General features: G+C 34.5%; 1 long non-coding RNA gene across 2 annotated transcripts; it reads left to right on the forward strand.

Moving 5' to 3' along the window:
• The first annotated feature begins 4,869 nt into the window (after nt 1–4,869).
• On the forward strand, nt 4,870–21,158 carry LOC114076838. 2 transcript variants are annotated; one of them, XR_003577928.1, is made up of 5 exons: nt 4,870–4,964; nt 19,346–19,896; nt 20,026–20,151; nt 20,231–20,509; nt 20,800–21,158. It is a non-coding gene; the product is annotated as an uncharacterized LOC114076838 (long non-coding RNA). The 2 variants fall into 2 exon arrangements; XR_003577943.1 differs by lacking the exon at nt 20,800–21,158 and adding an exon at nt 20,588–20,780.
• Nucleotides 21,159–24,286: the final 3,128 nt, after the last annotated feature.

Raw genomic sequence — 24,286 nt, forward strand, 5'->3', positions numbered from 1 at the left:
CGGGTTCTTGGGATGTCACTTGATTATAGTCTAATGTAGACAAATAGTTAATTGAAACTATTAGATGATAGATATAGTGATTAAGCTAGACTATAGTAGAAGTAAACTTTCTCTCAAACAATTTACCCAAATCAAGTCGATTTCTCTCGAATATCGACAAGCAAACAAAACAAAAACAACCTATGCCTTAGTCCATTCAGTCTCTCGATCTTAATGTATGGAAAAGGGTTTAGGATTCACTCTCTCGACATGAACCCATTACAACACCCATTAATCAATAAACTTATTTTTAAATCCTGTCTCTTGAGAAAGTTAAAAATACAAGGGTAGAACTACATATGCAACTATAATTCTTGAATCAAACCAAAATTACTGATTCAAATCACTTTGAAACAACATTTAAACTAAAAATTAGTAATACACATAAGCTAAATCATCCAATAATCACATAATCACCAGAAGAATTGGTTTTTAGATAGGCATCATAAAAAGATAAAGATAGTTACAAAATTGAGTATCCACAAACTGGGTAAGATTGATTTTGTCTTAACAAAGGTCCAAATTGAAGAATCTAAACCACTTCCAATTTCCCAAAAGTGAAAAATAGCAATTCTTCAAAGCTAAGGAAAACTTGTCTCACGGTTCAAACAGTCAAAAATTATGATATTCCCACATAGAAATTATAAAATTCGATACTAAGATAAATGCTAAAAAATATATTTATTGTCGCCAAAATAAAATGCTTCAAAAGGCCACTCGGCGCAGTAAGTCTTGCTCGCCAATCCATCGTTTGGCCAATTTTATCGCATTTTTGTCTTGGCCTTCAACATCCTCAAGGTATGTAACTTTGGGAGATCCAACACTAAATCACAAGACCACTTGGCGATCCGCCGAATGATCCTTTCTCTCGCCAACTTGATTCTTTCCTTCAGGGCTTGGCACACTAGAACATTAGGCATTCAATGGCCAATAGGCAACACTCAAAATGGACTTGGCAGTCCCAAGGCTCTCTTTTCTTTTCTTTTTAATTCAGACCATTTTGTTCCTTTTTGCAACTTAGTTCCTCACAATAATCCTGATATCAAATGATTTAACCTAGTTATTGGAACAAAATAACCACTAATGGTACCGTATACAAATAAATCCCTAAATGAGTACAATGTTGGACTCATCACTAGGCCTGGTACAAGATATCCAAAAGTTATTATATTCCAAGCTTTGTATTGTAGCCAATTGTGGAAAATATCTTTTACTAGAAGTGGTCCTCGAGTCAACCATTAATCATACATCATAATCTCAATGAAGAAAAAATACACTTGTACACAAAAGTTATCATATCATTGCATACTATTGAAAATATTCATCAATCAAATGATGTTCATTCCTTTTCCAAAATCATATACCAAGCATGCAATACAATAGAAGCTTTTCACAAGCACATATCACATAAACACAACAATAAACAACCTTCACCTACCTAAAAAAATCATTTACCAAATTTTTTCCCGTTGAAAATCAAATTAGCCATAGCAATCTATTATAGAATAACACCCATCATTCATCATAAGATCAACATTAACAAAATAGATCAAATGTTAATCTAAACTACAACTAACCACAAATTCCAACCTCTAGACTTTGTGTCTGAAGGAATGTACATACAATCCCCTGACAAACTACAAGATATACTATTTTTTTAGAATAGGTCTAACTACTCCCTCGTGATTAAAACATACAAAACATGTACTCCAAGCAACTAATAAAGAACTCTAGACATGAGCTTCAAACCCTAGTCGATGTAGATCACGAACTATGGATTTTTACTTGTTTTCATTGATGTTCCTACACTCCATTGGTGTTGAGCTTGGAGTATCTTAGGAGAATTTTGCAGTAACCCTTTTATATTTTTTCAATGAAAAGTGGGAGGAAAGATAAAATTCATTGTGTTTTCTAGGGTATTATTTTTTCAACCTAGCTATAGAGGCCATGTAGGAAATATATTTTGCTTCCATAGTAGCAAACCCTCCATTAGGGTGGGCTTGCGTCAATATGGGTCCATTAAAATTCTTCAATTTTATTTGTATTGCCGAAGTTTTAAATTTGCACTGTATCTTAAGAATTTTGGGGACTCCGCACAAGTTGCTTTTGAGTAATGATGGATTTGATTGTTATAGTGGCAAAGATTGGTAAAAGTCCATTCATGAATAAAAAATGAAGCAAAGAAATGTGATTAAGAGAAATGCATTTTTTTCCTTATTTTAGATAAACATAAAATGAGAGAGAATATGTAGCACATCGATTTTTTTCTACAAATCTAAATAACATTTTCCTTTCCTATGTAAAGTGATTAAAAAACTTGTGCATTTATTATCACTTTTAGATGGTATGTGCCACGACCCAAATTGACTCATATGTGACACTCACACTTAACCTCGCAGGTGGGAAAGCAATGAATCAAACCCGAAATTATATTTATCATTCAACTTATAAAATACTAACCATAATACAGAAGGTGAAATATTATTAGTGTACAAAACAAAAATCCATTAATGTCTACTATACATCATTCCTAAAACCTAAAAGTCATCACATTAAGAAAATATAATCTTCAATTACTATGTCTAAGAGTATTAAAACACACAAACAAATTAATAAAATAGTTTATGTCTGAAAACTAAGGATATCATTCCATGACAAAGAGAATCCAAACCGAGGTTAATGAATAGCTCACCCATTTACCTTATATTCTGGAAATTGGTTAGAGCTAAGGGAAAGTCAAAGTTGTTGGTACACTCGCTATGCCTCTCAAAAGAAAAACAAGGAAAAACACAATATTATAATACCATGTCAAGACGTGACACCTGATCCAATAATACTGTGTCGGAACATGACACACTGATCAAAATATACTGTATTGGAACGTGACACATCGATCCAATAATATTGAGTCAAAACGTGATACTACTATCAAAAATTTTGATAATTACTATGAATAATTAACCGACTTACTATTCCTAATGTTCACTGGATCTATTATTCCACTCCATTTTGAGCCTAAAATCATTGGACAGTGATAGGGCATTCATTGCTCCACGATACATATCAGAGTCATCCACAATTTGCCTAGATTCCAGAACGTAGCATAAATATAGCAATTTTTTCAATTTACTCACCCATAACATATTTTCCTTTTCAGTATAATTCTATTTCTCCTGTGATGATTGTTCCCTAATTCTTTCAACTAGAACGTTATACTTTTACAATTGTTATCTAACTATGCAATATTTTAATATAATCTAAACCCCTACATATAAACAAACCAATGGAAACCCTTGAATAATTCAGAAGTTAGAACCAGTACCTCCAAACGGAAAACAAAATCGACAAACATCATCATCTATCCTATAGACCGCTCATGGATTACAATTAATCATTAATTACTATCCATGTATACAAACATAGAAAAGTTAAGAACTTCTCTGTATCTGAAAGCCTTTGTTCTGTTTCTCTTCGCACACAAGTACCTCCGTTATTTCTCTACAATCATGCGACTCGTTTATTGAATTTTATTCTTTTCTACATAACAATTACTACAATAATTGTATACCTAAAATTATAAAAGTGATGAAAGTGTCCCACTATTAATTTTAATGTTATCTTCTTTAACCACCTACTAAATTAAATATTAAAACTACCACACTTAATGTAGTTCCGAATAGTCAAAAATACCCATTTCGAGTCTATGTAAATTATTTTATGAAATAAAAATATCTGGAACTCAAAACGATCAAATGTGTCATTACACTATGAAAACAATAATCTTCATAGTCTAAATAGCATAAATATTTATGTGAAATTGTCGACTTATTACAATCTTCCATTCGCTTCAAATAGAGCAAGGATGATGTGATTATTTTTCACCTTGTGATATGAATGATTTATTACAAGTTCTAACAATGTCAAAAAAGAATTCTTCTCTATTTATTTGATGTTGTCTTATTTGACACGAATTACATTGATTACATCTTATAATCTTGAATTTTTTTAATAAAAGTAAGGAATAAACAAATTATCTCTAAACAAAAAAATATATCCTTTAACATTTTAGAATCAAAATCTATTCCACTGTAAAATTATTTGTGTCCTTGTCTATGTTATATGCTCGGCTACCCGCTCCAATAAATAGTATAAGTTAGCAAACATGCAGTTTTTATTTTCAAAATATATAAGACGAATATTGAACTGGAGTTAAATAATCATTATTTACACAGTGATTTTCAACAATGGGAAAACGACATTCCTTTGTTAATTTCATGGATGACCATCTAATTAGAATAACAAATTTATTTGTTTTTAAAGTATTTCAATTAGAAAATATCAATTTAGGACACTTTAGAGATTATTTTCTCTTGAAGTGAATATGTAACTATCGGAATTTGTGTTGTTGATTATTGAAAACCCGCACAAATCAGATGAATTATTTTATCCAGAGTCCAATGTACTTAGAAGAAGTAGAACATTCGTTTGTGTATTAGATAAATAGCACTAGCCATTTAATGTTATGGAAACAAACCCGTTTTTTCAACACCTGTTATGGTGTATTTATACACCTAGGTTAGGGTTAAGGATCACTAATGGGGTAATAAAATTATTGGTGGGCCTGACCTAATAATTATTGGAATATCGACATAACTAGGAAAACATAAGCCTTATACTTAGTCCGTAAAATGCTACATTAAATAATTACCTAACAAAGCTACCAGATTTAGATGATTGTACCCAATTCCCTATTTCACACAAAATTACAAGTTGTATTTTGTCAAAATAAAATGTGTGACCTATATTACTGATATTTCTCTCTCACAAACATTACTCTACCAATTTAGCACGGTTTGACTTTATTCTCTTCAAGCTCGAATTAGAGATTTCCCTAAATTCACAGTTTTTGGGATTATTCATATAAGGTAAATATATTGACCGTAAGTGTATCAATGCATTTCTTCTTCCAATGACATGATTGTTGATGAAGGATAATTCTCCAAACATAAAGTATCAAAAATGTATGTGATTTCTTCAATGTATCTGTGGTGTCATGATATATTTTGTATAAAAAATGTATGATAATACATCATATATAGGAAAGATATCATGATATGTCATGTATTGAAAAGGTATCCTGATACATCTAGTATTGGAAAGGTATCCTGATACATCTACTGTTGCAAAGGTATCATCATGCAGTGTATCATAAAGGCAGCACGATACACCATCTATTGGAATTATATTATAATGTAATTTATCTGAAAGGTATGATGATACAACATGTATCATAAAGGTATCATGATATCAAGTAAAGAATCTAGGTAAATGTCCTCTACATTTGAAATCCTAACATAGTTGATGCACACCAATTATCATCTAACTTATATATTTTAATTCACAATCCCCAGTTTAAAGAAAAAGAAAACTAAGCTAATGGGATAATTAAAAATCGTCATTTACAAGACATTAAGATAGATTATTACTGGTATATCTATTTGGCACGACACAATTCCTTGAGTCATGATAACACCTACAATAACCCTCTAGTAGGTAAGCCAACCGGTAACCCGAAACAACAAATAATAAATATAAGTGTAGAAACAAATTTGGAGCAGTAATTGAATAATAGAAACCAAATAAAAAAACAGAAGCAAGAAAAAACCGATATCTATACAAAAGATCCTTAGAACTGTGAAGTCAAAAGTACATAATTGTCTAAACAAATGAGTTTTAAATTACAAAAATAGACCCTACTTAAAAGCTTGTCTCAAAAAGCGAAAGACTAGCTATCAAATAAAGGTAGAGGTAACTAAGTACAAGACACCAAGTACTTACCCTCACCTTAGAACAGAAGCTCCAACATGGTTGAATGATCAACGCCGGTAGAATGTAATCAAACCTACATCACCAAACATACGCAGAGTGTAGAATTTGTACCAAAACTATATGTACTTAGACTAGAGCAAGAAGGAGTCAAGCCAGCTATTGAGGTTTTGGAATTTGGTGGGCAAGAGTAGTGAAATGATGATAGTAGATCAGACCGGACCACCACCATAACACCCGAATAAATATGAAAATTCAAAGCAACATGAAATGACAGAATAATGACATAGAAGATGTCAAAGTGGAATTTAATAGAAATGCAAATCAATGTACAAATAATAGAAAAAGAAATAATTTCAACTAATTGAACATAACTTACCCCCATAAGCCCCAAAGGTACATGCATGCATAAGTTTACGTAAAATCCTCAATAGACCCCCATAAGTCCGAAAAGTGTACATTAGATAAATCTGTAATGAACAAGGAGTAGTCCATACATCAATTTGTAGATAACCTCCAGGTAACAAATAAGAGTGTCCTAAAGTTAAGGAGTAAGTATCCTGAACCTCAAACCGCAGATGGTTTCTCAAGGGTTAATAGGCTGAAGCTATAGTTTATCAACACCTTAGAGAATAAAGGTCGGCATGATTAGAGATTGAATCATCAATTATAATTGCTTCCAAAGGACCTCATTTAAAGTCATCATCACAGAACCACCATTGAATGACGTCTACTGGTGAATAATCAATATAATTACATAGGAGTATATGTTCTATTATGACATGAAAACCTAAGTCTTGACTACGCATGTGGACTATGCCCAACAATGACAAAAGATGTGTACTTAGCTCGGATGGTAGTATAGGATCATATCCTTTCCTTGCACAAGCATAGTGGAGCTCGCTTGTGAAGTAGTTCTCCAATAATATCAATGACCTAAGGTTTATGTATGAAATCATTAAAGTCTAAGTAAAGACTATTTTTTTACCATGATGTATCTCTTATGCTCATTTATTATGTATTATGTTGACTTATGATTATTTGATGGTTATGTTGGGGATCATTCTATGACTATATTATTATATCTTATGCTTATTTCCTATTTTTTACTAACAATTTTGAGATGCTCTTATGATGTTGTGACAGTTGTACAACTTGGTACATATTGTACTAATGCATATTTCCTACATTCTAATCAAATGTAGGGTGTTGGATAATCAGTTGATTCGGAGTCTAGGTTTCTAGTATGGATGAAGAGTTGAAGAGTTTGTATTCCTCATTTTTTCGAGAACAAACCCCTTATGTTTTCCTTATGTGGTTTCTCTAAGTATTGGAATGTATGTGAGTTGCATCCCAAGTCTTTTATTCAAGAGTTTTAATAGATGGTTTAAGACAAAGAAGTAGTAAAGACTTCCATTTTCTGTTGAAAATGTTTTTGATTGTATTGTTTAAAGAGGTTTTAAATTTTCCCTGACTTCGTATGACGTATGAGTATCATATGGGCTTGTGTTTGACCCCTCTAGGGTCAAGTATGTCATGTTACGTCTAGAGGGTACCCAGGGTCGTGAAACTCCTGGGGTCCATGATTCATTGGTGATGGGTTAGTTCCCTCCTATCTGTATTCATTGGTCCTTATCGCATTCACATGGCCTTTGTTCTTTACCGTTAACATTTGTAAGGCCTACGTCACATTTGAGATGGGTTAATTGTTGATCCTCTATGTTTTTAGTCCCTTATTGCTACATTCACAAAGTAGGATATTAGAAGACCAAAACCCGATCAACAAGAAATTATAATTTTGCTTTGATGATTTCTGTTTTAATATATCACATATTCCGGTTATTTGGACTTAACTATGTTCGGGAAGTCCAAAGCCACCTAGGTATGTTATTCGGAAGTGTAATAGATTCTATATATGTGGTGTTTGCCTCTATTTTGGTACAACCTTAGCTTCTCTGTTGTTCTTTAAAGTGTGAATTGCAGCATGGTGTTGGTTTCAACTATTCTAAGCCTTGAATTTTGGTTAGCCTAAACGTAGGCTACGACTTTCCATTCCTTAGATTCAGCTTGAATAAGTGAAATGATCTTATTTGTGTTAATTGAAAATAGAAACCTAGTTGATCATGCTCTTTTGTTAGACATCATATTTTCGGGATTTTTTTGGGATTTTCAAGATTAGGAACATGTTGATTGTTGTATGTCATTATCCTTACCTTGTGGTTGATCTCAATTGATGTTAATATTTATTGTTTGAGCATGTTAGACCATAGTAAAGGCTTTGCCTAGTGCTAGCCATAGTCGTGCTATATTTGGAGACATTTGTCCTCATTTTATTTTCATATCATTTTAGATGGTTAACTTCCTATGGACTAGTGTAGCATACTTGAGTTTGATAGAAAAAGTCCTTCAATTAGGCGAGGACTCAACTGTAATTACCTTCGATCCAATCTCCCTCTTTCTATAGTCCTGTGAATTGCATTTGGGATATCAATATTTTCTTGACATTTGGGCACTCGAGTTTGTTCGTTCTTGCAGTATAAGGGGGAGATATCGTAACGCTCTAGAAATTAGTAGACTAGAGTAGATCCATATGAATGTGTTCGAGAGTGTGTTGTTGATAATAAGATCCATAGATGATACTTTACTTGCTTAGGTTTAGGGGCTTAGCGGTTGAACGTCAAGCAAAGTCTAGACCCTGTATATATAAGACTCTCTATGATTTGGTTAAGGGTTTCAAGGGCAACTGCGATGTGAAGGGGGAGACGCCTAAGCCAAAGGCCAAAGCTTCCCAACCTTATCCAAGCACTGCCAAAGTTTCAGGAGCCACTTCACAACCAATGGGTTTGACCATGGTCAGCATAACTGCTCATGAAGATGACATATCTTCACTAGAAGCGAGGCCTTGAGGCGGCCAAGCTACTGCCCCAAGTCGACTAGCAACTTCACGACCTGTGGTTTTCACCATGGTCATTCGAATTTCTTGTGAAGATTCCATAGGACATGGGGGGCCTTAGAAAAATTTGGGAAGGCCATTGGTCAAGGGACCACGGGCACCACCATGAGCAGTTGACCCTTTGACAGGTCATGCAAGTGGCCATGGTGCCAGGAGTATTCAGAGTTTGCCTCAATTTGGTACCACTCTCGCGGTCCGCACCAAAACCATGCTTTATCCCTAGATGTCCAGTCAACTCCTTTGCCTCAACGCATTTCGGGGAGAACCAGCTAGCTCTGAGTGCGAGTGACATTTCACCATATAATTACAGACTCCTATAGTAGTTCTCTAGGTGGTAAAAAATACCACTGTCATAATCTTTGAGTAGTTCTAACTACCTCCTTTATCTGAGATTAATTTGTTTTTGGGTGAACAAGTAGTGTAGTCTCTTGTGATCAGTGAATACATAAACATGAACACCATAAAAAAAGATGTCATATCTTCAAAGCAAAAACTATAGAAGCCAACTCTAAGCCATGCGCTGGATAGTTCTTCTCATATACTTTCAACTGTCTAAAGGCATAAGCTATAACTTTGTCATTTTGCATTTATATACAACCCAATTCAACTCTAGATGCATCACAATACACCACAAAACTTTGAGCACCTTCTGGTAAGGTCAAAACTGGGGCAGTAGTCAACCTCTTTGTCAATACCTCAAAGATTTTCTCAAAAGCATTAAACCATTTAAACTTTACTATCTTCTGAGTCAACTTGGTCAAAGGAGATGAAATAGATAAGAACACCTCTACAAACTTCTGCAATAGTCAGCTAAACCCAAGAAACTCCTAACATCAATTGGATATGTGGGTCTAGTCCAATTCTGCACTACCTCAATTTTCTTAGTATCTTCTTTAATCCCTTCTCCAGAAACAATGTGGCCTAGGAAAACCACAGATTCAAGAAAAAGCTCACACTTAGAGAACTTGGCATATAACTCTCTATCTTTTAAAGTGTGTAGAACAATTCTAAGATGACTAGCATGATGTTTTTCATTCCTTGAATAGATTAGTATGTCACCAATGAAGACAATAACAAACATATCTAAATAAGGTCCGACGACTCTATTACTAAGGTCCATTAAAACTGTTGGTGCATTACTCAAACAAAAGGACATGGCTAAAAACTCATAATACTATCTCGGGTTTTGAAAGTTGTGTTTGGAATATCATATTTCCTAACTCTTAACTGATGGTAGCCAGATCTATAATCTATCTTAGAAAAACATGTGGCACCCTGAATTTGATCGAATAAATCATCGATCCTTATAAGAGGATACTTGTTCTTGATGGTAACCTTGTTCAACTGACGGTAATATATACACATCCTAAGGGAACTATATCTCTTTCTCAGAGATAAGAATGGAGAGTCCGAAAGTGAGAGACTTTGTCAAATAAAGCCCTTATATAAGAGGTCCTTTAACTTCTCTTTAATCTCTTTCAACTCTACTGGTGTCATTCTGTATGGCGGAATAAATAAATGATGACTAGATAGAAGAATGTCTATCCTGAAGTCGATCTCTATCTTAGGAGGAACTCCGGGAAGATTATCTGGAAAGACTTTTGGAAACTTTTTTACTACTGAAATTGACTAAATAAGAGGTATCTCAACACTAGAGTCATTAACTTTTACTAAGTTATAGACACTCTCAACACTAGAGTCATTAACTTGTACTAAGTTATAGACACACCCCTAAGAAACTAACTTCATTGCCTGAAGGTAGGAAATGAAATGACCCCTAGGCAGTGTTCAACTACTTTCCACTCTAAGACTGGCTCATTTGGAAATTGAAACTTGATAACTCGAGTTCTACAATCAATTAAGGCATAACAGGCATGAAGCCAGTCCATAACAAGAATGATATCAATATCTACCATGTATAACTCAATTAGATCACCCATGATACTCTTGTGATTCACAGAAATGGGATAATCAAGATAGACTCTTTCTGCTAGACAAGACTCACAACAGTTATTAAAACAATGAATGATTCATTTAGTTGCTCAGGAATAACAACAAAATTCATAGCAACATAAGAAGTTAAAAAGTATAAACTCTCTCTTGGATGTAGCAAATCATAAAATCTCTCTTGGATGTACCAAATCATATACATTAAATTCAAAGACTTCATAAAAGTGACAACGTCTGGTGAATCCTCTTGCTTTTGCCAACTATTGATAGCATTTAGGTGGTTTGTTCCTCCGCGAGTAACAGAAGTAGTCCCTCTAGGTGCAACTCTGTCTAGTGGAACAACTGAAGAAGATTTGCTCTATTTCCCCAATTACCATTTCCCTACTTGTTCTTTGGATACTCTCACATGAAATGCCCATTTTGATCACACTTAAAACAACCAATGGAGCCCTCACAACAAGTACCTGAATGGTTCCTACCACACTTGGCGCATGCAGGAGGCTTACTAACCCTTGTGCCATGCTACCTTAAGAATACGTAAGTTCAGCTCTAAAGTTCTTATTATTGTACTCACCTATGTTCTTAGGTTCAACAGCATTCACAGATGATGGAGCAGATCCCTTCTGTTTATTTTGGAATTATGAACGGTTAGCATTACTCTTCTGCTGCTCGGACTTATTCCCTCTCTTGGCCCTCTTATTCTTACACTCTTCTCTATCCCTCAGTTTCTCCTCCTCAACCTGCTGCACATAGACGATCGACCTCGATATATTCATTTCCCCATTAAGCATTCCAGCCCTTCCTTTCTTATTCGACAAACAAGATAGCCCAGCTACAAAAAAGCTCATCCTACTCCTCATGTCTGCAACTATCTCCGGGGCAGCATAACGTGATAGATGGTTGAACTTCATCCCATACTCATGAACACTTAGCAAATCTTGTTGAAGTGTAAGAAGTTCTCATACCTTAGCTTTATTCAGTTCTCAGGGAAATGAACGCCCCAAGAAAGCCTCCTGGAAACAAGCCTAATGCACAGGTGGTGTATCCTCATATCTACCCTCTTTTGACCTATCAAACCAAGTACTATAAACACTCTTCACTTGATATGAAGCTAGCTCAACTCTATGAGTATTAGCAACATGCATCACATCAAATACCTTTTTCAACTCCTCAATGAAGTTCTCCAGATCCTCAGTGGTGCTTGAACCGGTGAATCTTGAAAGATTCATCCTTAAGAACTCTCAAATCCTAAAAGTATCAGTCACTTCATGTCTAGTTCCTCTCTGCTGCCCAACATGATTAGCCACAACTTGACTAATCATCCTTATTACCTCTCTAACTCAACATTAGTAACTTTTCCTTGGGGTTGCACTTTAAGTGCATTGGGTTCCCCTTGTTCCTGTAGTTCAACATTTCTTCTAACTTGACGACCTCTACCTGCTCTTTGTAGAGGCATCATTATCTTAAACATGCGCAAGCATGAGTTGGAAGAAAACTTTTTAGAGATCAAACTCTAACACACTAATTGAGTGTGAAAGAAGTGAGAAAATTTCCTAAGTGTTGTAGCCTCCTAATTATAGAGATGTTGTGCTTTACACCAATAACTAGGACTCTACAAAAATGGCTTCATAGACTCCTAGGAATATTGAATTCTACAATCTGATACCAAGTATTTCATGCCCCGAGCCTACACCTGGCAAGGACTAGCACTAAAATACCATTGTTGGTCCCATGCGAACCATTGGACTAGCTTACATACTCTGAGAAAGACATAAAACACAAGAATAATCTAAAAAAAGAACTTGTGAAGTAAATTGAGCACGTCTTTAGAGAAACATTTTAACTGGCCAAAGTAACTACTACTCAAATCTCATAGAAAAACATCTGAAAAACAAAGCTAAAACAATAATAACAAATTGTCTGACTGTCTATGAAGACTAAAAAACAACTTACATGGAGGTTGGGACAAACCCACAACATCCTAATAAAATGAAAATAAAACTGAAAGAAATAAAAGTAGTACTCCGGGATGCAATGAGGCTCACCGATAGACTATGAACTTATCACTCTATCAGTGATGCGCTGGATGCCGATTTTAGTGACATATGTCTGCATCATAAAAAGATGCAGGACAACTGGAATCAGTACATTAAATGTCCAAGTATGTAAGTTGGAATTCTAAACACATCATAGGCTTGAAAGGAATTAGAAGAACTTACCTGGCTCAACTAAACTCAACATGACTGAGCTCATTTCAACATAGAGAAGTTTTAAAACATGTTCAATAAAAAGAAAAGTTGCTTAAAACATGACGTCAACTGTGTATGTATGCATATATGCAATATAACTCTGAGATGTATGTAAAAATACAAATAAATTGTTTATATAAGAATACAATTACTTCTGTGGGAGTTTCTCTATCCGGCAACCATCACGTAAGATATATTCTGGTGATAAAATGTTTTGCCTCACATTGCCAGGGTCGTCCTATACATTACCATAAGTACAGAACCTTAACACCTAAGAGTATACACAAGTCTATGGTAAAAAAATCTAAAGGAATCATCTAAAAGTATTACTTTTTTTACCCATGGTGGCTACATGGTTTATAGGAGTTGTGAGTTGTTTGAATTCTCGCCCATATTGGTGTTCACTACTACTCCCTAAAATATTATATTAGCTATTATATTTTAAATACGTACCTACTTTTGTGATTTGAATTAGTTCTCAAAAACTTATCTCAAAGGCTACCTGGGAAATCAAAATTTAGCCTCTTGCTTTATCATGAAAGCATATACACTTTTCTGAAAACTAGGTCAAAGGCTCTTTGTAAATCTCAATTTCCGTTCTTATTTAAATGTAAAAAGAATTTTGAACTTTTTGGAAATACTTAGTTCTCATATACTTCTATGAAGAAATGAACTTCAAATATGAATTACTTGATTAACTTTGAAACGTAAGTCTTAAAACAAAGTTAAAACATTGTGAAAGACTTTTGAAAACTTTAAGAACTTATCTTGACGTAACTCTTGACTTCTTGACTTGACTCTCAACTTCTATACTTGACTCTTAACTTTCGATGAATTGAATTATGGAATCAAGGATCGTTATTATGATAGAAAAGATCTTATGATGTTTAGGATAACTAAACATGAGAAAATGATCAAGAATCGATATCTGAGAGTGGGTTTACGATGTGGAGAAGCATTTAAATTTTTTGTTTGGTAATAGATTTTGGGACAGAACGGTCCACAACCGCTCTGTAACGCGAAAACACAATTTTCTAAAAATGTGGAGTGGGTCCGCGATGCAAAGGCATGCCTTCCAACAAAACTTTTTTTTTCATTTTCTAACTCTAAGCCCTCTAAAATCCATTGGGTCTTTCCCCATTGTCACGACTGGAATCTAGACCCCAGACGAGACCGGCATCGTTGACCTCTTAGGTCGCAGACAAGCCTACAAATGTCCATCTTACTTCATCTAAGTTAATTTTAGCAGAAAATTTGAATTTTTTTGCTTTCTTATTTCATGCTAAACATTTTCAACTTAACATCATAGGCGTTCACAAATCAACCATCTAATATAGAGATAATCAAATGAAAGAAACACTTCATAATTTCATTAAACGTATTTTTGCCAAAACAGCACCAATACAAAGTCTGAAATGAAAGTGGAAAGAAACATTAGTGGAACATGCTCCACTAGTTAAAGCCTACATCTAAGCTAGATAATAACGGTGGAAATCCTAGAAAGCATGAGGGCCTACCAAGTCAGATGAAAATTCCACATCCGGACAGCTGCAACATCAACCTGTGAGCTATAGCGTCCACTTATGCCTGCACATAAAAATATAGAGTTGTATGTGATTAGTACATAGTTGTACTGAGTATGGGTATATGCAAGCACACACCAAGGACATGCATGAGTAAGAATAGATCTTCCCTAAAAACATGATTATGGAAAGTCAAGTCAGTGGACTTGCCAAGTATGGATTAGGAAAGTTAGTGAACTTTCCAGATTTAAATTAGGAAAGTTAGTGAGCTTTCCAAATTTATATTAGGAAAGTCATGCCATGAGAGTAACATGCATCATCATACTTATCATATTGCACACAACACATAACATCTTCCACATAGCACATATCATATTGCATATAGCACATAACATCTTTCATACCATTCATTCATATGCCATGAGAACTTGGAATCATGGACTTGACATTAAGACCTTCCAAAATAAGGGCTCAACATATGGGACCTCAACTATGGAGTCTTCATTAGCAAACACAAAGTCTGCTTCATTCATTCAGACGTACTTCATTTCATTTTGTTCATAGGCTAGTGTAAACACCGGCTGTACCTAGGATGTAGTTTAAGACTTTCATCGGGTTTGTTGTGCAATGATCAAGAATAACCTAGTGTCATTAATTGAGTCTAGCTCACCTCTTGATTATTCTATCCTAACACCTTTGGTATTGTTCATTTCATTATGTGCATCATATGAGGCTGACCTCATTCATTCATTGGGAACTTTAAATTTAACCGACATAGATCATGTGAGCATCATGAAATCTAGTGTCTCCCCCACACCGAAAAGAGGTGGAATCACTGGCCAAAGTGACCCAAAACATGGTAGCGTACATGGTAATTTAACCCCGCTAGATCCTTATATTGGCAGTATAGGTTCGAAGACTAGGAGATATAAGGAGACCCATACCCGGCAAGCCAGACAGTCTCATCTCATGAGAGTTACGTGAACCTCCGCCCTTCTCAAAAGAAGGCATCACCGCTCATAGCTAGTCTATCTGTGCTCAGTATAAAGTTCCATTACATTCAACTCATACGTCATGGAAGCTCGCTTCTAGTATGAGAACATCATATCTCAATAGATTATTTCTCATCTCATCATTAGTATTAAGTGTGTTAATCTCAATACTTTCATTAGAGTGTTCATAGAGACTGGTCTCTTCATTAACTTTACACTCTCATAGGTGAGTACGATTTGGTAACATTTACTTAGGCTCATTTGAGATTGTTCTCATCTTTTACATTAGCCTCATATCATGTTGTCACCACATTCATTAACATTAGCACAATTGCTCTTCATAATTACTCACCCCATTTTACGTGAATGTTCATTTCCTCATATGTCAATGCACTTGGCCATTTGTGTGTTTCACACACTTACTTTCCCCTTCTACGGTTTCATCATTTAATTACATAATAATAATTTCATCGTATGCCAATGCACTTGGCCATTTATTGTGCTTTAAACTCATACATAACCCTTCTAGGGTTATTTCATTTCATTACATACATCTTAAGTTCACTTATTTCTAAACGTATGCTAGACTTATGGGTCTACACATACAAGCCATGAGGCTTTATTCATAGTTTGTCAAGTGACTCATATCTTCCTAAGATTATGTAGTACAAGACTTATGTATCTTGTATATATGCTAAGATCTCGTTTCGATCTGAGTAGGTGTCATTATTCTTGAACATTTAATTCACGTATGACATATGTATCAATATGGAAATTTGGGCAAGGGAACCCAAGTTCAAATCCCTTGGACAACACTTACATTTTTCCTTGATTTTATTTTTAGTACTCATGACATTGGGACCCTAGATCGAGCTCCAACATCAACATTTCTCTGTAGTTCCTTTTCTTTAGAGACTCTCTCCCTTGGCCGAGGGGTTGTCGGTTGGAACCCCCACAGCCTCCTTATTTTAATTTCATTTAAATGTTGTCTATCTCTGCGTTGGCAGTGAGGTTGTGGTTCAAGCCTCCACAGCCTCACTTTATTTTCTTTCTTATTTTCCCTTTCTCCTTTACTCTCCTTCATTACCTTGAGGTCGTGGGTTCGATTCCCACGCCTCACATTACCCTTCTTTTATTTTTCCTTTAATACACTCGCTGCCTGGAGGTCGTGGGTTCGATTCCCACGCCTCACATTTTATTTTATTAATTTTTATGCTCTACATTTTCAGCCAGCATACCCCATATCGTCTCCCCCTGACCCCATGTATTTTCTTACGATTTCAAGTCATTACACGAGTGAGGTCACAGGTTCGAATCCTGGTGGCCTCGTCCCTTTATACGATTCCAGAACCTCATTCATTGTAACATATTTGCACACGCACACACTTGCACATAATTTCAAATACATGGTTGTCTTTCATACAATTTCAAGTGCACAAACATAATCATATTCATTACAAAAACATAACATATACCTAAATCTACCAGCAATCACACCCAACCTAAAATTCATCGGGAGCTAGTGACATGGGCATGCAAAAAGGGAAACAATCCTAGTTTTCGGATGAATAATATGAACCTTAAGGGGTCTCTTGGGAAAGGGACCAAGAGAGAAGAAAACCCATACCTTTTTGACGTTAAACTCGTGACTTGCTGCCCAAAAACGTCACCCAAGAACACGCCTAAGCCTCCTCAATATCAACTCCACTTGAATGACAACCTCTCTTAGCCTAGTGTGCAATTAACGTTTGTTTTCTTGTTTCGTGTGAGTTCTTCAAGTGTGAAGAACTTGGTTTATTTTTTCTTTTTTTGAATATTATTTTGGAAGAGAAAATACGTGAGAAAGAACAAGAGAGATTGTGCGTGAGAGTGGAGAGATAAACGTGAGAGAGTGGGAGTTGTAGGAGGCTTAGGAATCTAGTTTCAGGACTTAGTAAATTTTAATAAAAATCTGATTTCTATTTTATTTTAAATCAGATAATGAATAAGAATTAATATTTTATTAGATTAATTTAAAAGCTTAAATAAAAATTACTTTAATTCATTGCTTCCATCTAGGTTCTAACCTGGGTGGAGCAAGACTTCACTTCATAAGCCTATTTTTGGCCCCCTCTCCCGAAATTGACCTTCCACCTTATTAATTAGATAATTAATTACATATTTATGGTAGTTATGATACTACCCTTATCCAGGAAAAAGACCACTTTACCCCTAGACCCTTCAAACCTAAGATTGCCTTTTTTTAGTCCGGTAAGACTCATCGAGTAAATCTTCGTATTCGAGAGCCCTACATGGTTGGACCCTACCTTTCCAAGCTCAAATAACTCCCCAAGTTAGTTGGATTGGATGTAGCAAGGGTTCCGAGGTCTGGTTCTACGCGCATCAGTCCATGTGAACCCTGGTCTAATCATAGGCTTTCTTGACACATTAAGCATTTCTTATCTTATCAATTTTTAGGGTTGTTACACCCAAACACTTAGAATCGATTATATGTTCAAAGTACATCAGATTATACTCAAAATAACACCTAAAATTACGGATTCGAGTATAATTGCTCCTCAACGATTTCAACAAATATGGAATTTAATAAAACTTCAACAAACCTATAAAGAACTCAATTTTCTAAACTTTCAAGAACTTAAATTGACTGAAATAAATCATGATTGGAAAGTGGGAGAACTAGCCCAACGCTATATGGCCTCACATTCCTTTGTAAGGATCACCCCCGACGAAACCACAAGAAATCTCGAGGAATCTTTAACGAATCTGAAATGTTCTTCTCCTTTCTCCTCTTTTCTCCTTTCTCCAAACACTAGTGTAAAATTCAATTTTCTAAAACAGACTAAAATATGACTTTACCCCAATTAAACTCCTAAAATGAATTAGGATAATCAGGTATAGAAAAGACTAAATTACCCTCTAAAAATCAAGAATTAGACTTTCCTTAAACCAATCGCCTAATTTTCAAAGGGTATAATTTACTCATACAAACTTGAAAGCGTGCAACGTCGGGGGCGTTGGAAAGATCATTCCAAGAACTTCCCAACCATATCTGTAAGTCTTCCTAACTCATCCCCAGCTAGATGATATGGGTGTTTGAAGTTGACCAAAAACTCACAATTTTAACTTAAATAATTTTTCACATTTTAAATTATTTTTAAAAATGACTATTTTAAGTTTTTAGCTTCTTCCTTGCTATATCGAATTGTGAGATGTTACAGAAAATATAATTTAATCTAAGCACACCAAGAAATACATAAGTTATGATCCTTTTATCATTGAACAAAATGTTAAACAAGTGTATTACGCTCCATATCCATTGTGTAGAGACAAAGTTGATTGGTGGGTGGTTATAAAAAGTAAGCATCTAGAAAGAATTTAAATTGACAATTTCTTAAATGTGGTGTATCAAAATGATGTTGCAATTGTTCAACAATAAGTTGATGTTGAATTGGAAACCATACTACAACATCCTCAATACATATTAGAGGAAGTATCTGATGATGAGATATTGACTGTTGAGGAAGAAATATTTGAGAATGAGGAAAATGTATCATTTTATGATGAAGAATGGGATGATAACTAAAATGAAGTAATTGAGGAGAAATAATGGGAGAAAGATTGAATTGAAATAAATGAGGAGGAATAGTGTAGAATCATATATACATACATACATATATATCTATATGTATGTGTGTGTGTGTGTGTGTGTGTGTATCTGTGTGTGTGTGTGTGTGTGTAAGTTAGTGAATTTCTCTATTTTTATTTAATTAATGATTTTAATATACATTATACATGTAAATTTGCATACAGATGTCATCCGACAGTGATGGTGATAGACATCGCGGGCATCTTGGAGTTATCTAGACTAAACATGCTAAAAAAACAAGAAGTCTAGGAGATCCATAGATCCTGAGGATATTGCAGGGTCTATTTCTTTTACGCTAGAGCCCATAAGCCATGATACTCATTTATTTGTAGAGCCATGATACTCATTTATTTGTAGTTTTGTTTGGTATGGAGGATCCTCAGCAATATTATCTTAATTATCATCAACCAGTCGGTGCTTCCTCTACATCACTGTCATTGACTCCACGATTCTATAAGGACTTACCTTTACAGGCTATTCGTCGAGCATGACCCTTATCGGAAGATACTCCATTTCCCACATATACATCTCCTTAGTTATCTGCCATGAGAATTTGAGATTCTAGTAGCGAAAAGTCAGATGTTATTGACGGTACACCTCCATTTACTCAGCATTTGGTGCATCATGATGTATCACCCTCATCTACAGCTACACCTAGTGCTACACTAGATGGTCAGATGCCTTCTTTAGCTCCTGGACAGAAGGACAGACTAAGGTAGAGTCATGATTGAGTCAGATGGATAACCGTAATTTTGTTTTGTTATCTATTTGTTAGTTTATTTTATTCATTTATATACTTTAATATATTATTCATGAACTAACATATTTATTATTTGTTTTGAAGGTGGCATCCTACAAAGATGTTGCCCCGTCTTTAAAAGATTGTGTTAGAAGAGTCTATACACAGGCTTATTACTCTTGGAGAGAGATTCCAAATAGTATACGCCAGAAGAAGTTTAATAACTTTAAGGTTTACATTTTTTAGGTAAGTTTAGTATACTTTACTTTTTTACCATTAATCTAATTAATGATATTTGATTTTTTCTCAGGCTATGTGTACTTGCGAGTCGAGGTACAATTTCTTCATTGGGACTACATTTAAGAGGAAGGCCTCCGCTAGACTGTCTAGTTGGCTAAAGAAAATTTGTGATAGTGGAGAATGTCCGGATTGGATGTTGCCTCATGTTTTTGATGAATTGGGTCTGTACTGGAACACAGATAAGTTTAAGACAATATCAGAATAAGCTAAAAAGGCTAGAGATAGTCTCAAGGGTGGCTCGTTGTACAGCGTAGGTACAAAGACCGTTGGAACAATTTCAAGAGAGATGGTAAGTTTTAATTCAAACTTTTAAAGAAATAATTAGTTGATTCATATATATCTTTATAAATTCAATTTTTATCTATAGAAAAAAGGATTGGGACGCATTCCCATTGAATTGGAGGTTCTTAAGAAGACTAATGTCAGGAAGAAAGAAAATGAGTTGAATCTAGAGGTGTGGATAGAGGAAAGGGCCGAACATACTTCTGTAGGTTTTTTAGTGTGAATAATATAGATTAATAGTGAGTATATTTCTGGTATGTATATATATTGTTGTCAGTTTTTATATATAATATGCAGAATGAGTTTCGTCACTACGTCGATGAGAATCTAGATAGTTCAGAGTCTATGGTCCAGGCTCTCAAAACGATGTAAGATGACTCTAGTCAGGCTTAGAAGGTATTGGATCATCACGTCAACTCAAGGCACTTAACGGTGTTCATATTGCTTCTATGTCATCTCAAATAGCACAACTCACAACGGCAGGCAGAGTCAGAATGTAGAAGTGTAGATCAACAATGAAGCATAAGCAAGACTGTTGAACAAATCAAATAAAAAGTGATGAACCTCGCTCATTGATCTACTACTTAGGCTCCCAAGGACATCGATCACTGTGATGATGAGTATGATTATGTATATCCCACTTCATGGACAATATTAATTTTTACAAAAGAAATTTGAAAAACTTAATAAGTCTTTGAATTTTAATTTCAATACTTTTGAATGTAATTTTCAGTTTGTCGTTTTATGTTTTGTGTAGATTATTTATAGTTTTGTGTATTTGATTGGGATGAATAGTGTAGAATTGAATGGAATTGAATTTGCAGGTGGACAGTAGAAAATGACGTAAAAATTGTAGAAAAAGCGACAAACAACATGGTTTTGTCCGTCGATTTTCTAGGTTTTATTTTTTTAAAGAAACCTAGAAAAGTGACGAAAATTGTTGTTTTGTTCGTCGCTTTTCTAGGTTTTTTTTAAAAAAAAGACCCAAAAAAGAAACGGACAACGTGGTTTTGTCTGTGGCTTTTATAGATTTTCCAAAAAAATAATTTCCAAAAAAGCGACGGAAAATGTCCTTTCGTTCCTTACTTTACTGGGATTTTCAATAATGAAATTTTAACAAAAGCAACAGACTATATCACCCTAAAAAACAAAAATTAAAATATAACGACAGAGTCCATCGCTTTTGTTAAAAAGAATTCTAAAAAGGATATAAAGTGACGTTGTCCGTCGCCTTTAGAAAAGTTCAGGCCAAAAAGCGATGGAAGTGACTGCGGTAGCTTTTACGTCAACTTTTGACCAAAAAGCGATGTGACTGTCAATTTTTTTGCAGTTGTTTAGTAGTGATGGTCGCTATTACCTATTCTGACTTATATAATGGTTGTGGGCTTCAATTCCTTGAAGATAGACATGTCATTTGTCATATGATTAGTGCATCCACTATCAATCAGCCAACATTCGCTCGATGATCTGCTTGAAAAAAATGCAGCAACTAAGAGTTGATCTTCCTCCTCACTATCAGCAATTTGAGCCTCTTCTTATTGTTCTTGATCATTGTTCTTGTAAATGAGAGATTCATGCCCAAGTTGATTACATTTACTACATCTAGCATCAGGCCTTCTCCACCATTTATATGGTGGATGACCTTTCTTGTTACAATGCTTATAAGGAAGATAAAATTTCTTTGAGTATTCACTTTTTCCTTTGGTAGTACTTGTTGAAATGCATTCACCATTCTTCTTGTTCTTCTTCTTTTTGTTTTGCCTCCATATTGAGTCTTGGCGAATAATGCTCCCTCAGTATTTCCTTCTTCTCTCATGACTCTTCATTATTCTTGATCTTGCAAAGCATTCAGTAACTCTGCAAAGGTGATCTCGAACAAATCCTTAGTGTTTTCCAAAGTAATTATGGTTGCTTCAAATCATTCCAGCACATTTGCTAGAATCTTTTCAATAATACGTAAATCATAAAACATGAAATAAAGCAATCTTACCCTATTTGCTATGTTTAAGATCCTTTTAGAGTAATCTTTGATAGTTTCAATTTCTTTCATCTTTTGCATCTCGAAATCTCATATAAGATTTAACAATTGCATATCTCTGATCCTTTCATCTCGTTCGTATTCTTTCTTGAGATAATCCAGATGGCTTTTGCTGACTATCAAGACATAATTTGAGTGAATATTGAAGAAGATACTGCTGAAAAGAATCAAGCCTTTGCCTTTGATTTTTTGGTTTTCCAGTCTTTATGGTTTTTGATCTAGGCCATAGTATGATTGGTAGGCAATGTATGAACTTCATAATCTTCTTCAACTACCTCCGATATCCATGGCATATAAATAAGTTTTCATCTATACTGCCCAAATTTGATAGTTATCACCATTAGAAACAGGTGGTGTCACTACGAAAAAAACTTGATTTTACTTCAATGACTGTTAACTTATGTTCTTGATTACAATCCTAACATTGCTAAACACCCACATATACCTCAAGAAATAAACGCTCTGATACCAATTGTTAGTTATTCAGAGAAGAAAAAACATAATAATATGATTTTATTTTGTTATTGAACAAGTAGGAACATTAATTTGATAAACCAACCAAGAAAAAAAATTATGAAAGCAAAATTACTTTCTTCATTATAAAACAAATATTATAGAGCTTATAAATAAACCAACTCCGGAGTATAAGATTAAAAAACATACGAAGGATAATTAGTAATTAATTAACTGCTAAATGTTAACTAACCTACCTAACTACCCTACAATACAGAGAACTTAGACTGCTGGAGTTGTTAGGCATATTTCTAACATAATTTAAGACTATGTGATGTGGGTGAATTGTAGTATGATGAATTTCGTGAAATTGATCGATTTCTGGAGTTCTTAGGCATATTTCTAACATAATTTAAGACTATGTGATATGGGTAAATTGTAGTATGATGAATTTTGTGTAATTGATCTTGTAAAATAGTTTATTGAATTATGTAAATGTTCATGCCTAATTGTAGTATTCTAGAGTGTGTTGATGAATTGTGATCCATGTCCTTGAAAGGGAAAGTATGAAGGATTTATGTATGATTATAATGAGAAGTACATGCATATGAATTCAATAAAATTATTATAATCATGTTTATAACACAATTATATTATGAATGAAAGTATATTCTCTATTAACACTCACGTATGATGATGATGATAGAATGTGAAGGGTTTCTTCTATTGTAAATGAAAGTAATTATGATTGTTACATCATGAATTGTTAGTCTTAGGATCCTTTTCTAGTATGAATGAAAGTAATTGTAACACCCTGGAAATTTTTCAAGCTAAGACTTGAACCATCCTTTGTAGTGAGTATTGTTTTTGCCAAGGAAGTAAAAATTTCTTAAGTATTAAAGTCAGTTCACTAGATGTAGCATCTTGAGTTCTAAAAGGAACTAAATTGGAAATAACAAAAATCTTAAATTTAGAGAGTTAAGTATGAGTTTTGGGTCAACTTTAAATAATTATTGCTCCTACCACATGATGAGTTAGGTGTTCTATAAGACACCTTAGGAAAGATCTTTGAATGTTATTTCCAACAGCATCAAGTTTGCTATGTTTCGAGTTTGGATGAGTGAGATATGACCTTTTGAAGTAAGGTTGTCCAGTTAAGGAAAGTTATCCGAAAATAGTAACGGGTATTTCGGTCTTTTCTTTACCCAATCAGATTTACTTCATTTTAGTAATATTTTAGGGGTATAATCCTATTAGTTTTAGATTTATAATCCTAATATACACATAGGGTTT

This window comes from Solanum pennellii, chromosome 1 (genome assembly GCF_001406875.1).
Source record: "Solanum pennellii chromosome 1, SPENNV200".
Classification (NCBI taxonomy): Eukaryota; Viridiplantae; Streptophyta; class Magnoliopsida; order Solanales; family Solanaceae; genus Solanum; species Solanum pennellii.